Below are 16133 nucleotides of genomic sequence, written 5' to 3'. Positions count from 1 at the left end.
TGTCACAGATTAACAGTACCATACGAGGGTACATTGAGTAGAATTTTAAAAATCTTGGGTGCAGAATGTTTGAAAGAATGGGAAATTATTCCTGAATGAGTAGAAGCCTTTGAAGTAAAGAGAATTGGAGGTCCTTTGGCTCCCCCACCCCCTTGCAGCATGAGCCTGGAAAAAGTAAGCTACTCGAGTCTCGCTTTGAGTAGGTATTAAATGGAGATAATGTTATTGAATTTATTATACTTTTGTGGGGAGTCAATGAAATATTAAGTAAGATATATAGGCTGCTTTTATGTAGGCTCTAAGATAAGAGATCTAGAATAATTTTAATTATAAAGCACTTTAAGTCAGTGGGAGCTTTATAGAAATAGAATTGACTGCTTGTGTTTGAGGAGTTGGACTGGAAGTTTGGTGGAAGGTATTCAAGTGTCATCAGTATATGGTTGGACTGTATGATGTTTCAGATCCTTTCTAACCTTCAGGTAATACTTAATATCAGTAAATAGCAAAATATGTCAATTTGCCAACTTTATTCCCATTATCATATAGAATTTGCATATACCTATACATGAGACCAGGTAGGTTTTAAGGAGTCAGGGAAGTTTATGTACTAGCCTGATTAGAAGAGCAGAGCAAAATGAGAATAGGAGAGATCTAAACAGTCTCTCCTACTGGACATCAATCTGTATTATCATCCTTTGTCCCTAAGTTTCATAGTTTTTCATAGTAAGAACACAGAATTTTTATTATAAAAGCAGAGAAGCTCCATAAATCTCTACTGAAAGTTTTTAAAATTTTTACTAAATATTAGATGAACTTTTGGAGTTGTCTAGAAAATGCTAGGAGTTTTATATTCTTCAAGCTAAGAGACAGGAAATGTTATTCTTTGTTGTAACTCTGCAGACATCTTATTTGTGAAAGAAAGAAAACTAACAATGGCAGACACGTCTGGAAAAAAAATGACTAGAAATTGTCAGACTTCTGGACATGTTCTTTGTCTCACAGCTTTAATAAGTGGAAGTCTGACTTAAAGAAAAGGTCTGTTAGTATTGTATCAGCAACAATGACTGAACTACAAAGGAATGCATAAAGGGAAATGCTCTTAATGGAATATTTGGGGGTTATTTGAGAGACCTGCCTGGAGAAAGAAAATACATTCTGGCAAAGAGATGATGTGATTGCCATGGACCCAGCCAGGACATGGTTTTTCCTGAAAAGTTAATTTATCTGACTTACAGGTCCTGGTTTTTCATGATTAAATTAGAATCTGTACTAAACGGGTTTATCATAATTTGCTTTTGCATGTCCTGATTTATTCATATTTTCTTCCGCATTTACAGTTGCATATGTGCAGGAAAAATAAGACCCCCAATTTTAGGAGGAATTAGTTTTACCCTGGAGTCAAGGATTAATTTGAGGTCCTCTATAGGCAAAATAGATAATTACATACATGAAGTTTCTTCGTTGATTTTTTTTTTTTTAACTACCCTTTCTCTATTACTATTGCCATTCTCAGGAGTGCCTAGTCTCCTATCTCAATGATCACACTTTTATTTCGAACAGCTTTATTGAGAAATAATTCCCAAACCATGAAACTGGCTCATTTAAAGTGTACAGTTCAGTGACTTTTACTATATTCATAGAATTATTCATTTGTCACCACAGTTTAGAACATTCCATCACCCCCCAAAGTAAGTCTATATCCCTTAGCTCTTACCAACTTGCAGTAGCCTCCTACTACTGGGAAATCACTGATCTTTCTTTTTTATCCTATTCTGGATATTTCATATAAATGGAATCATACAATAGAAGGTCATTTGGGTCTCTTTGTTTTTATTTAGCATGATGTTTTCAAGGTTAATCCATAGTGTAGTATGAATCATACTTCCTTTTTAAAATTGCCAAATGTGGGGTGCCTGGGTGGCTCAGTCATGTGAGCACCCAACTCTTCATTTTGGCTCAGGTCGTGGGATCAATCCCTATGTTGGGCTCTGTGCTCAGTGTGGAGCTTGCTTAAGATTCTCTCTTTATCTTCCTCTACCCCTCTCCCCTGCTTGTGTGCCCCCTCGCTCTCAAAATTGCCAAATGTATTCCATCATATGGCTATACCACATTTTATTCATTCCTTCATTGATAGACACTTGGAGTTTTTCCTACTTTTTGGCTATTACAAATCTGCTATAAACATTTCTGCTCAATTTTTTGTGAGGACCTATGTTCTCATTTCTCTTGGGTATATATGTAGGAGTTGAATTACTAGGTCATATGGTGAGTCTCTTGAACTGTTTAATGAAATGCCAGACTGTTTTCCAAAGCAGCTACATTTGACTTCCTCCCAGAAATGTATGAGGGTTTCAATTTCTTCACATCCTCACCAACACTTGTAATTATCTGTCTCTTGGACTCTAACCTTCCTAATGAATACAAAGTGGATCTCATTGTGGTTTTGATTTGCATTTCTCTGATGGCTAATGATATTGAGTGTCTTTACACATTAGTCATTTGTGTATCTTTTTTGGAGAAATATCTACGCAAATCTGTTCATTTAAAAATTAGATGAATTGTCTTTTTGTAAATGAGTTGTAATCATTCTTTAGATTTTCTAGATACAAATCCCTTATCAGATAGATGATATTCAAATTTCCCCATTCTATATGTTTTAAATCTTCACATTTTATTGGGCTTCCTCCCCATTCCCCATTCTACTTACTGATATTTGCCTCTATGTTTGGCCTAACTAGTTGTCCTCAGGATAGTTTTAACCGAATAAATCTCCATGTTTCCATCAGCTATCATTCACTCATTTGAGAACCTGTTAGGTACTGGGCTTAATCACCAGGAAGTCAATGATCCATATGCAGTCTTGTTCCTGCTTTCTTGGCACTTAGAATGTATGGTGGGAGAAAAAGATCTTAAACCATTAAGATATTATCTTTCTGCTAAAAATTACCATCTAAATCATCTACTTTTGCATCCCATTAGCTCATCTTCTAATCCATCCCAAGTGCCCCTTGCTGTTTATAGCTTTGATCTAACACATTTTCCCTTCTTTTAAAGGGCTTGGGTTTCTGTCTGCAGAATGAACCATTTTAAGGACAGTTACATGGATCATAAAAGTTAGGCGTCCAAGGTAGACTGCACAAAGGATCAGAGGTTTTGTCAAGATTGGCTTGAACCCTATGAGTTGTCCAAATAGCCTCAATATTGTAAACCAGAGAGGGAGAATGGAGAGGACATGGAGAAAAAATACTCTCTGGAACAAGTGACAATAATAAGCCACGTGTGTACAACTCTACCAACAGAGTAGAGAAGGGCTATATTTCTTATCCAGTGAGGCCTTGTCTAATGAGGAAACTGATGCTTGGTAATTCTGATGGTCATTTTTTACACTGGCTTTAGATTAGCCTTCAGTTCCATAAAATGTCGCAGTAAAAAGAAAATCCAGGAATCTGAGTAGTGAGAAAGTTCAAATTGAGATCAGATTTCTCATTTATTCTAAGATAAATTTACATAGGCTAGAATTGTCTCTGATTTAGAAAGGTGCAAGTACTTGGGGTTATACTGCATGTAAATAGTATGGGATAGATGGTGGCAGTGGTGAGGATGATTGTAATAATAATTCAGTGCATCACTATCACATTGGGATTTTTCAAAGCATTTTCACATACATTGCTCTAGAACCTAACATGAACCAAACAAGATTGCTAGACTTCATTATCTATGATTCTATAAACTTTGTAGTGAAATATAATACACATGTAAGAAATGCACAGATCATAAGTCTATAGCTTGTTAGATCTTCACATATTGAATACTCCATGTAAACAGCTCAAGGAATAGGTCATTGCCAGCATCATGTGTCCCTTTGTGCTCATTTAATAACTGATACCCTTAACAGGAAATCACATTCCTGATCTCTAATACCATAGCTTACTTTTTTGCCTGCTCTTAAACTACAGCTAAATGCAGTTATATACTATGTACTGTTTTTTGTTTGGCTTCTTTCAGTGTTTGTGAGATTTTTCCTTAATTCTCATTGCTGTATAATATTCCAATATTTATCCTACAATTCATTTATCCATTCTAGTGACATTTGCCTTGTTCCTAGTTCATGGCTATAACAAATACTGTTACTAGGAACATATTTTACCCCTTTTTCCGGTTATATACCTACAACTAAAATCACTGGATAGTGATAGGGTCTATGCATGTATTCAGATTTAGAATAAACCACCTAACAGTTTATCACAAGTGGCAAATCCGATTTAACCTCCCACCAGCAATAGGTGATGAAACTTTGGACTAACCAAAGTGGCCAAACACTTTTGATATTTTCTGTATTGTAAAGCTATTTTCATGTGTGATGATCCGCATTTTGAAAATGGAGACTTAGGGGCACCTGTGTGGCTCAGCCAGTTGGGTGTCTGACTTCAGCTTAGGTCATGATCTCACAGTTTGTGAATTCGAGCCCTGTGTTGGGCTGTGTGCTGACAGCCTGGAACCTGCTTCAGATTATGTGTCTCCCTCTCTCTCTGCCTCTCCCCAACTTGTGCTCTGTTTTTCTCTCTCTCAAAAGTGAATAAACATTAAAAAAATTAAAAAAAATGGAGACCTAGATGTACTGTCACAGGAAAGGTCTAGAGCATAAGTCTAGTGGCACAGTATTAGCAGTGTTATTTACATTAAGCCAAATACCATGACATTTGTTTCACTTGGAAAACAAGGCTAAGATATTAACATAGAAGATGACCAAAAAATATCGAAATGTATATAAAGACTTCGTTTTCAGTGGCGACATGCTAAGAGCTTGGAACTCGTCATTCCCATTCCTGCAAGAAAAAACCTGAACGTTCTGAAAATTCAGTGACTTTTCTTGAACTCATTAGAGAAAGAGCTGAGATCTCAGGGCACAGTGTCATCCTGAAATCTAGTGAAACAGTGTCATCCTGAATCTAGAGAATCAAGGTGTTGAGATCCATTTACCTGCAGCCAAGGCCCTAGCGCCACTACTGGCAGGTACACTTAAATAGCAATTTTGTTGAATAGCTGGAGGCTGAGTGTGGAGTAGCATGGGTGAGACACTCCTGCCAACCCCCCCCCCCCCCCCCGCACACACACACACTGTCGTCCTGCTGTCCACAGGAAAGGACTTTGAGTCAAATTCTCTCTTCACTTTCAACCCTGGGTCTTAGGAATGGAAGTTGGAGCCTCCTGCTATAATTAGCTCCTCTCAATTTGTCTCTGCTCTGCATCTGCTTGCTTACAACTGAGAAGACAGACATTTGGCTAGAGAGAGTTTAAACTTAAGACTCAGGACCATTAACCTCTGAGCATCCAGAGAAGAGGCTGTCCAAAGGACAAGGTTGCAATACTAGAAGTGCGTCACAGCATCTCCTCACTCAGAGCACAGGTCTCTAATAAGCTTAGCCATGGAAAAAAGCAATTACAGGCATTGCTCCTACAACTTCTAATGCAAATTGGATGGAACACAATAGATTAATTAGAGAACATGGTTTGAATTTACATTCTGCAGACAGCAATTGGTTATAATGTGATCGAGTTCAGGAACTAGCACCTTGGGAGCAGGCAAAAAAAGACTCATTGGCAAGATGCATAAACACATACCTTCACAGTGTCTGAGTGGCTGGCTGCTGAGTTGGCCTCCAGTTCTCTTTTCCTCTGAGCATAGATCCTGAGGGGCTGGGGGTATGCCGACATAAAAGAGAACATAGTTGGTGAGTAGAGTTCTATATTTATAGATCACAGAAGAGAACGAAGTTGTGAGCTCAGTTAAGCTCTCCTAGTCACTTGTAATTCTAGGTGTTCCGAGTCTCAGACTTAAAACCTATTATGATGCATAGAATTTACAGGAATTCCAGAGTTTCAGTGTCCAGGGGCTTTGCAGATAAATCAATAACCAAAAGCTATACCTGTCCCTGTGCCTCAGGGAGTCAGCAGGGGTTAGTGGAAGTGACTAGGGCCAAGAGGTTCAGAGGTACAAATTCAACACCTGTTCTCTCCCTTCCCCAGCCTCCCAATTTCCCTCATCAAGGAAATATGCACAACACTAACAATGATTAAATAAAGTTGCCTTTTTACAGTTCCTAAGGGGCAGTATAAAATTTAATTCCCAGCTTTCTAAAAATTATTTAAAATTCTGTTTATAGACAAGAAGAAAATGGACTCTAACATCTTTTGGGAAATGTGTGCAGTTATGAAGTATGAGGTCCCTTAAGGTATATGGGTCAAGCAAACAAGGAGTGAAAGACACTCATCTAATTGGCCATCATTTTGCTATTTCTAGATCAGTGCTAGGCATCAAATTGGCACAAAAATCAAAACAGAACACAAATGGCATGGACTGATCTTTTTGCTCTGAGAATTTGCTTATGTGGGTCTGGGTTTGAGATTAGAGAGTGGCTGTAAGTATTTGGTGAAGCTATTGGTGTGGGAGAGCTCAGGACTGCAGAGAGATGATTGAGGACAGCATCTTGGGCAGCACTGTCATTTAATGGGAAAATGGAGGAAGAGAAGCTCGTATGGGACATACTAATGGAGGAGTTAGAAGAGAAAAAAACAAAACCAGAAAAAATACAGTATCTCAGAAGTAAAGGGAGGCAAGAGTTCCAAAAAAGGAATAATGGGATCTATTAGATGCCACCAAGAAGTTGTATTGGCCTGGGCTTCTTTTACAAAGAAAATTCCAAAAGCTAAACTAGCCAGTCAGGTAGTTGACTTTGGGACTGCCAAGGAAGGAGGGAAGCCAGTATCAGGTGAACTATCTAGCTCACCCCCACTGGACAAATGAGGCTGGACCTTAGGAGTTGTGAAGAATATACCTCTGAATGGACTGCCTGAGGGATAAAAAGGGGAAGTGACAACCCTCCAGCTCCAGCCCTCCAATACTCAGGGTTTGCCCCCAAAGGATGGGAAGTCCTTTGTATTTTCAAGTTTGCACATAGTGGTTCCCAGCAGCTCCCCATCAGAGAATGAGAGGAACCTGGAGCAGAAAGTGAGAGATTCATGATGTAGGGGAGGTGGTGCTTTCCAGATGCTTTGAATTTTTACTTGCGTGGACCTGAGGGCCACAGAAACATGGATGATGTGAGGTGGAGCATAAGAGGTATCCAAGGCAGAGGAGAAGTAAAAATCTCAGCTTGGTAGAAAATGGAAAATACAGGAACACTTTTAGCTTTAATAATACAACAGTTTAGGACTTAAGTTCAGGTGTAGGTGGATCCAGAGGCCCTTTTGATATCAGCTTCTTGAATCTTTTCTGTTTTGCTTCTCTTTGTATTGGCTTCATTCTCAGCAAGATCTCTCTAGAGTAGAAAAATGGCATCTAGAAGATTCAGGTGATGTGGAATTTACAGGTCCTACTCTGAAGAAAAGGTACCTTTCTCTCTTCCATCATTAATATCGGTTCCTTAAAAATAACTGATCGGAATCATATGCTTATTTGAGGTACAGTTGCTATGTCCAAGGTGGTGGGTGTGCCTGGGCCATGAACCTCAGCCAGGGCCTTTCAAACAAGACTACTTAACTGATAGACCCAACAGTATGATCCACAAAGGGGTAGCTGAGAAAAAAAAAAAATGGAGACTACAAATGGAGCAGAAGAAAAGCATAACACGTTAACACGTGTAATGGGGAGGAAAGTGTTGAAGGGATTGTTAATATAGAAGTCACTGAGTGACGTCAGTGAGAGTCCTTTCTCTGTTATCTACCAGTTGTTGGACTTTGAACAAATCACCTAATCTCTCAGAATCTCGGTTGCTAATCTAAAATGAAAGTGAGACTAATTGGTTTCCTTCTTTAAAAAAAAAAAAAAAAGTTTTATTTAAGAATTTTCAACGTCAACAACCCTATAGAAAGAATCTAATTCTGAAACCCAGAACTGCCACAAACAGCATTCTTGTGGGTGTTGCAGTCATTAGGACTCCTTCCTTTGAGACTCATACTAAGCTCACGGGTGAACTCTGCTTCAAGGCCAGGATTAACTCGGTCAGTATTCTCAGTCATAACCCTCCAACAGAGTCAATTCACAAACCTCGTTTATGTACCAAAAATAAGACAATAATCTATGCAACATTTACAGCATTGAAAATAGGGTAACATAAGCATCATTTCATTTAACACATTTTACCAATTTAGCTACCCAGAAATAAAACTCAAGTCTTTTCACAAGTGTGGATGCCCCTGAATGCAGGGAACATCCATATATTTTTGCTATCATTGCTCTTCACAAGCTCTCTCATGAAAGCTGTGGGTTTGAGACATACATCTGGACAAGTTAAAAAGAAAAAATCTTGTGCACCGGAGTCCTTGCATGTGTTCTCTGCTTTGTTTTGCGTATTCAATCTTTGATGCCAGTACTAACATCAGTCCTACCAGAGGTTTCAAAAGTGCAAACACCTTCTGGTTCCACATCAGACTTGTGTTCAGGGTTGATAGATCTCCATGCAATACAGAGTGGTAGATAAAAATGGGACACTTGCTGTCAAACAGCAAGTATTGTTTGATATCATATTCTTAATTGAGAAAGTACGTAGACATAAGGAATTCTGTGGCAGAATATTTATACTACCGTGAGGTACTTCTTCCATAGAATTTGAAATAAGACTAACTGCAGAGATTAAATGGAAGCCTATATTGTGTTTTATGATATGAAGACAGACAACGTTAAAAATAAGCAAAAACAAAGTACAGAATGCTATCATTTCCAAAGAGATTTGCTGAAGAAAAAAATTGTATCTAGTTGAAATTAAAAGAAGAATATAATTTTAACCAATAAGTTCTACTGTAAACATTGAAATAAATTACTTGAATATCATAAACTAATACCAGCAGAACTCTTTCAATGTCAAATTATGCTGTATTTGTTTGCCTGTCTACAAACATTTGACTTTTAACCACGGAGTATTTGAAACCTTTTTTGTAACCTTCAGCATTTCTTTACCTCTTTCTAAAGAATAATGTCCAAAATACTAACAAAAGTACTAAACATCGAACACAGTAATTCTGAAAATGTTAGCACAAAAGCATTCTTGTATTACTATTAGTTTAGGAAACTGAATTTTCAACAGTCTGTTTAAACTAGAGCCCTGGTCTATGTTTTCCCAGCCCGGAGGATTGGAACCAGTGTTGTGGCCAACACCTGCTGTAAACCCCTGCCCGGTTTTGCTATAATGCTATCTTAGCAGACTTAGAAATGGGGAGTAGCTGAGGGAAGGGCAATCATAGAAGACAAAGATAGAAACATTGATAAGAGACAACATAGCAGGGAGTGGGGCAGACACATGGTTCCTTCTCATCATACAGAAACCTCCTGGGCTTCTTTTTCCTGATTAAAGAAAAGCTTTTTCTACTACTTTGCTCTGGTAAAGGAGTACAATTTCATCAAGACTAGCAACTTGTGTTCATTTTTCCTGTAGGCACATCATAGCTTAAGTCATTAACATTTCAAAGCTTCCTGTTTTACACAGAGCAGTATTGAGTTATTTTCAATCCATAAGCAGCCCAGGGCAAATCTTGATTCATCAGAATTCATTCATTCAATTTTTGTTGAGTGATGATTTGATGTAAGGCCCAGGCAAGGATTCTGCAGGAATATGAAGATGAACAAGACATTATTCCTACCCTCAAGGAGTTTAGCATCTAGCTCAGGAGATTAAATATGTACCAGATATGTAACTGTTGAATAAATGTTGAATAGTGTGGATTGAAAAAGGTAAAAAAACCCCAAAAATTCTGTAAAAGAGATGTAAAAAGAAATGCTATTTAAGGTCATAAAGGACAAAACTTAATTTAAGCTGTCAGGGAGAATGGTAGAGATTGGGAAGGGCTCCTGTGTATAGCTGGCATTCTACACATTTGATTTCTTGAAAAGGTACTTGGTAGGTAGCAACCATATGCAGAAACTGCTTGATGTTTGGATTGGATCTTGAGAGAAACTGAGTTTAGACATACAGCAAATGGGATTTGGGGTTTTGGGGTGTAGTAGTTCGTGGTGGGCTGGAGCTGGCTCTTACTGGCTTGTGAGAGCCAATTAATTGTTAAACGTTCGGGCATTTTGCAAGCAGGTTGAACAATACTTGGTTGAAATTCTCATTGTGGGAATTTGTCATGGAAATCAGCAAACACTAAAATTCAGGATCTCTGTCCCCATCGCACCCAGAGCTATTTGTTAGACTTTTGCTGGCATGGAACATACAGTAATCCACTAATTACCTATGTGATTTCCGACAATTACCTTGCTGGTCTGTGGTTTTTCACATCTGCAGGAAGTTTGATACTTAAGGTGTTTTTCTTACTGTAAGTACTATTATTTTGGGGGCAAGTGGAATGAAACCCAGTGATGAAAGAGTTAATAAGGAACAGGGCATTTCTCCAGCTGGCCTGCTTCATGTTGGGCAGGTGCTTGAGGAGAAGTGCTAATAAGCATTGATCTCCTGGCTGTTCTGAGGGGCTGCTGGAGTCCAGCTTCTCCATAGGAGTGCTGTTTTCCCTGCTATGTGATTGTCTGAAGTGGCAGAATAGAGACCTGAGCTGGAGAAATTGGGAGCCTTTCCTTTACCTCTCCTCCTTGCTGTGGCTCTGTGGGATCCAAGGGCAAGTCGTTTAACCTCTCAGTGCCTGGTGGTCTTTATGCAAATTAGACTCTCTCTCTCTTCTTCCTGCCCCTGTGTGGATGATATTTGGAGGATCTACACACCAAGCTCAGGTTGTCTATAGGTGTTAACAAGCAAAGTATTGTGAGATTATTAAATACTTCTGTTGTCATTTGCCCAGGGGAGAAGGCTTGGGAAATTTACACAGGTTGTGTAACAGCATCAAGTAGCCTAGCGGTAATGGTATTTGGATGCAGACATGATGGATGCTACGTTCGTCCCATTGACATTTCCCACTGACCCCTGCCAGGGGACTTGACTGCCTCTTTTTGAACCTTTTAACCTAGATTCCCCTTTTTCTTGTCAGTGAGTAAAAGATCAGTACATGGAAAGATGTAAGGAGCAAAGGAGAAGAATGAGTTTCTTCTCTTCTTCTCTAACATGTACTAGTAGGTTTCAAGGCTAAGTATTTTCTTCTCCATCAAGTGAATTCTGATTCCTTGGATTGGGCTTTGATTCCTTTACCAAAGCAGCTCTTTCTCCACCACAGATGAGTGCTCTGGGCATTTGTGAAAATGGCAACTGTGACATTCAGAAAAGATCAGACCTGGAGTCCGTACTGGGCCAAATATCAGCTCTGCCATATCCTGAGCAACATGGGTCAGGTCACTTCCACCTGTCTGCACTTGAATTTGTCATCAGCAAGGGAAGTTTATGTCATCCCTGGCTGGTGTCCTTGCCCACAGATGTATTTCTGAACTTCTCTTCCTCTGCTCTATATTGGAAGGATTCACCCCATAGGTGGAAGAGTCCCAGGAGGTCTGCTCAGCTGGCTTCTGGCCGGGTTTGGCTCTAGGAGGCACTAGCATGTGATGGAGTAGAGAGGAGGAAGAGGGAGGCTACTCTGCCTCTCTCAGGTGCTGTCTCTAGAGTGTCTGGGTCTCCTTTGTGATTCTGAGTGACCTTGGCCCCAAGCTCCTGTCATCTTCCCTTCCCCTTTATGTCCCTCATTGCCTTCTTTAGCCAATATTTGTGCTACCTCAGTTTCCTGCATCACATGGCCTTGGCTACAAATACTGGAAGCAGTTTGTTTTCCTGGCTAGATCCTGACTAGTGTGATGTTATCTTTTATAAGGATGTTGTAAGATTTAAAGAAAATCTTGTACAGTTTGTTACTAGGGTAAGCGCTCAATACATGTCTTATTATCACCTCTTTTGCTTCTTAGCATCACTGTTTTTGTCCCCTTGAAATTCTAAATATCCTTCAAAACTCAGTGCAGATGCAATTTCATGACGTTTTGCTCATCCCTGATCAAATTGGATTTTTCTCTCATAGCGCTTTATGTATGTATTGTTAACAGAATTTAGGATATTTTGCCAGGCTGTTGATTATTCATGAGTTTGCCTTCTCCTACTAATCTGTAAATTTCTTGCTGTCTCTTACATCTTTGAATCTCTCCTAAACCCCTAAAAAAGAAGAGGTGTTTAAAACTATTTGCTGAACTGAATTGAAGTACCTTTCATGTAACTTTTCTCTGCAACTTGACTCTTGCAGTCCGAGGTGGCTATGGCAGACACTTGGACTGACTCTCTAAGTTGGATAAATTCTTGATGAAATTTGTAACAATAAAATCTGTCTGAAGAGTGTAAGTGTTCCACTCTTTCTTGGGCTTTTTATATCAGAAACCCATCAGATATGATGTCTATCCTAAATTAAGTAGGTGTCCCATATGAAGGATATTCATATCAAAGTGCATGGAATGTAAGAAAATGTTTTTGGAAGTGAATAACAGAAAATCAGATTTTTTAAAGTGCATACATTTTTGAGAGCGAGTGGGGGAGGGGCAGAGAGAGAGGGGGAGAGAGATTCCCAAGCAGACTCCACACTGTCAGTGCTGAGCCCAGTGTGGAGCTGGATCTCCTGAACCATGAGATGATGACCTGAGCAGAAATCAAGAGTCAGATGCTTAACTGATGGAGCCACCCAGGTGCCCCGTCAGATATTTGATTGTATTATGTGGGATCCATGAACATATATATGAAACCATTATCTAAGGTCTAGAATGGTGCCTGTTGCATCACAGGTGCTCAATAAATACATGTTGAATGCCTGAATATGTATGTGTTTGGGTAAGGTTTTAAAGAAAATGACATGTTTTTAGGTTCCCTCCAGAAACCATTCTGTCATATGAGTTTCAAATGGATTTTTATGCCTTTTTTAATTTTAAAGGAAACTCACCCTCAGGCTATCTCTTTTATTTTCCCCAATATGTTATCCATTATTTGGCCTCTGAAAACCGTCTTCAAAACAGGACATGGTTTGGATTATCTTAGATGTTAGTAGTAGAAAAGAAGCTAACAGTAGACACTGGTGTCATGGAATGAAGACTGTTCCTTTTCTTTTTCTTCATGCTTCCTACCAGCTTTCTTCCCGACTCCTCCTGTGGCTCATCATCTCCATCCACCTCCACATCACTCTTCCTAGCACACCCACCCCAAGCTATCTAGCAGTTGTGATCTAGTTGGAAGGAGCTGAGGGTGATTGATTAAGGAAGATTACAAATGAAAGGGGTCCTGGGGCACCTGGGTGGTTCAGTTGGTTAAGTGTCCAACTTCAGCCCAGATCATGATCTCACAGTTCATGAGTTTGAGCCCCACATTGGGGTCTATGCTGACAGCTCAGAGCCCAGATTCTGCTTCAGATTCTGTGTCTCCTCTCTCTGCCCCTCCCCTACTCATGCTCTGTCTCTTGCTCTCTCAAAAATAAAATAAACATTAAAAAAATTTTAGGGGCACCTGGGTGGCTCAGTCGGTTAAGCGTCTGACTTTGGCTCAGGTCATGATCTCATGGTTCGTGAGTTCGAGCCCCGTGTCAGGTTCTGTGCTGACAGCTCGGAGCCTGGAGCCTGCTTCAGATTCTGTGTCTCCCTCTCTCTCTGCCCCTCCCCTGCTCACTCGTTCTTGCACTCTCTCTCTGTCTCTATCTCTCTCTCAAAAATAAATTTAAAAAAAGCAATAAAAAAATTAAAAAAAATTCTTTAAACAAATGAAAGCGGTCCTGCAGTTTAATGTAGTAAAAATCTCTTGATTTACAGATGACTAAACTGGGGCCAAGGGTGAAGTGAACCTCTGAAGCTCACAAAAGAAGTAAGCAGAGACAGCATTTGGGTTCCATGATTCCCAGTGGAATAGCAAGCATTGACAGCAATTTAATATTGCCCCTGGGGTGGGAGGGAGGGGAGGGTTGGTGATGGGTATTGAAGAGGGCATCTTTTGGGATGAGCACTGGGTGTTGTATGGAAACCAATTTGACAATAAATTTCAAAAAAAAATATTGCCCCTGGCAGGATGTGACCTGTAGGAATTGCCTCTCCAGGGCTCTCTTGCCCTGCCCAGCACACCAGTTCATAGGATACAAAGAATCTCTGTGCTAGTCTGGATATATAGTGGCCACTCTAGTTTTTCTTATTCTGACCCTTCCAGCTTTCAGAATTTTTCTTATCCTCACAGAGAAAATTCTCCCTATGAATTAAGGGTTCTATTAGCTCAGGCAGTATTTTTCTTAATCTCCCTAAGCCTTGGAGGGTTAAGGTTAAATTTCCCTGGAGACATGGGCCAGGCTTCTGACAGCTTGTTTCACCTTCCCTAGGGTCCCTGAGCCAGGGTTCCTTCCATAGACTGTTCCTTTTCATTGAGCGTCCTTGCCAAGATTTATGATACAGTACAGAGAAAAAGAGCCACGTCAACTGTCCTGTGAAAGAAAATGAGATTCTGCTAAATTTAAGGACACTTTAAATGAATAAAAAGATCAGCAGGTTAAATACTATGAAGTAGGGTAATAGATTAATTTTAGAAAATACAGAAGTCATCTTAATTACAGGTACAACAGAGTAGAAGGCTGGATAAATCCCACATAGTTCTGTTATAAGCCATGACAATTAAATGACTGTTCATTTTATAGATAAGAATATGTCTTTGACATAGACACTGTGTACTGGGAAATCATCCATTCTTAACCTGACACAGACTCATCCTTACCTAAAAAGAGCCAAGAATATTCAGGCCAGCACTAACTCTGAGGAAAAACCATGGGCCTTGAAAAGGAAAGAGCTTTCTCCATTTAAAAACAAAAGCTCCTGGATGCTGGAGTGTCAGGATTGCAACGTAACCCACCCTTAGGTACATTGGTAGTAGAGTCAAGCAATGAATTGAGAAGGCTCAGCCCACCCTTAAAATATCCATCTCTTCTACCATGCCCCATTCTGTGATATGGCTGATTGATGGACATTTTGTGAAGCACAGCTTCAGGACTGTTTCCCTAGTCCTCTCCTTCATTCCATATTGCCAAGCCCCGGCGGAAAGTCTAGTATCATTACACAACGTCTTTACACACTTGAAATCTGTGCCTATAAAATAAAGCCCTATTCTTTGGGCATTTTTAAACTTCTACCTGGATATCTGCTATCTGGACACCTTTTCTTATGTGTCTCACAGACCTCTCTTAACAGCTGTTTTCCTCCTAGTTCACTCTTCCTAGTTGTCCAGTGCCTAACATTGGTATCATAGGTTCCTTTCTCCTTGATTTTCATGTCCAATTTGTCAACAAGTCCTGTGGATTCTACGTTGGCACTATTTTTCATAAGTCTCTTTCCTCCCCATGTCCATCATCACTGCTTGGTATTTATCCCCAGTTTCTTGATAGCACCACTGACTTTTAAAGTATGTTTTCTTCTCTAGCATTTCCCTTCCATTCTGTACCACATGTTTCCTACCTATGATGATGAACAAAGATGAAACAAAGATGAAAGACACATGGATCTTCACTTCATGGGACTCAGGCTTGAGTGAGACAGAGGCATGGGGACAATTCAGGAAAATGGTAAAGAGTATAGTCAGAGGAACTAGATTCCAGTTCCGGCTCTGACCTTCTAAGCACATGGCTGGGTAATCTGTTCCATGCCTGCAAAATATGGAGACAATAAGAGTAACTACTTCACAAGTTTGTGGGGAGTATGGAAAGAGATAATCCATGTAAGCACTGATAATAATTCTTGACATATAATCAACACTAGTAGTTGCCATTATTATAAAGCAATACTCCAACTTTCTGTGGTGATAGACCAGTTTTGTTGTTGTTGTTCATTTAATTCAAAATAAATCATGAGTTTATCTGTGGTCCTGTTATTGGGTATGGCTTATGTGAAGTTCACACAACGTGCAACTCAACACCTGAGTTTGACAATATGCAAACTGGTTTGTAACCTGGTTAATGAGATGAGTCCATTGCTTGGATGGTTGGTTGTCAGGACATTGTCACATTGTGGGTCCATAGCACAGTTCATGGTGAGGACCAATCCCTGGACGACAGGGATTGAATAGCACTATAATAAAGTACAGTTTTATTTTCATTGTCTTTCTTGTGAGTCTCTGTGAGCCACGCAAAATGCTTCGTGTGGCATTTAGGAACTTTAGGGATTATTCAGGACACATCCTTTCAAACCTTATGTCTGAAGACTCTACTCTAGG

This window comes from Neofelis nebulosa, chromosome 11, assembly GCF_028018385.1.
Source record: "Neofelis nebulosa isolate mNeoNeb1 chromosome 11, mNeoNeb1.pri, whole genome shotgun sequence".
Classification (NCBI taxonomy): domain Eukaryota; kingdom Metazoa; phylum Chordata; class Mammalia; order Carnivora; family Felidae; genus Neofelis; species Neofelis nebulosa.
Note: the sequence above shows the minus strand (reverse complement) of the source record.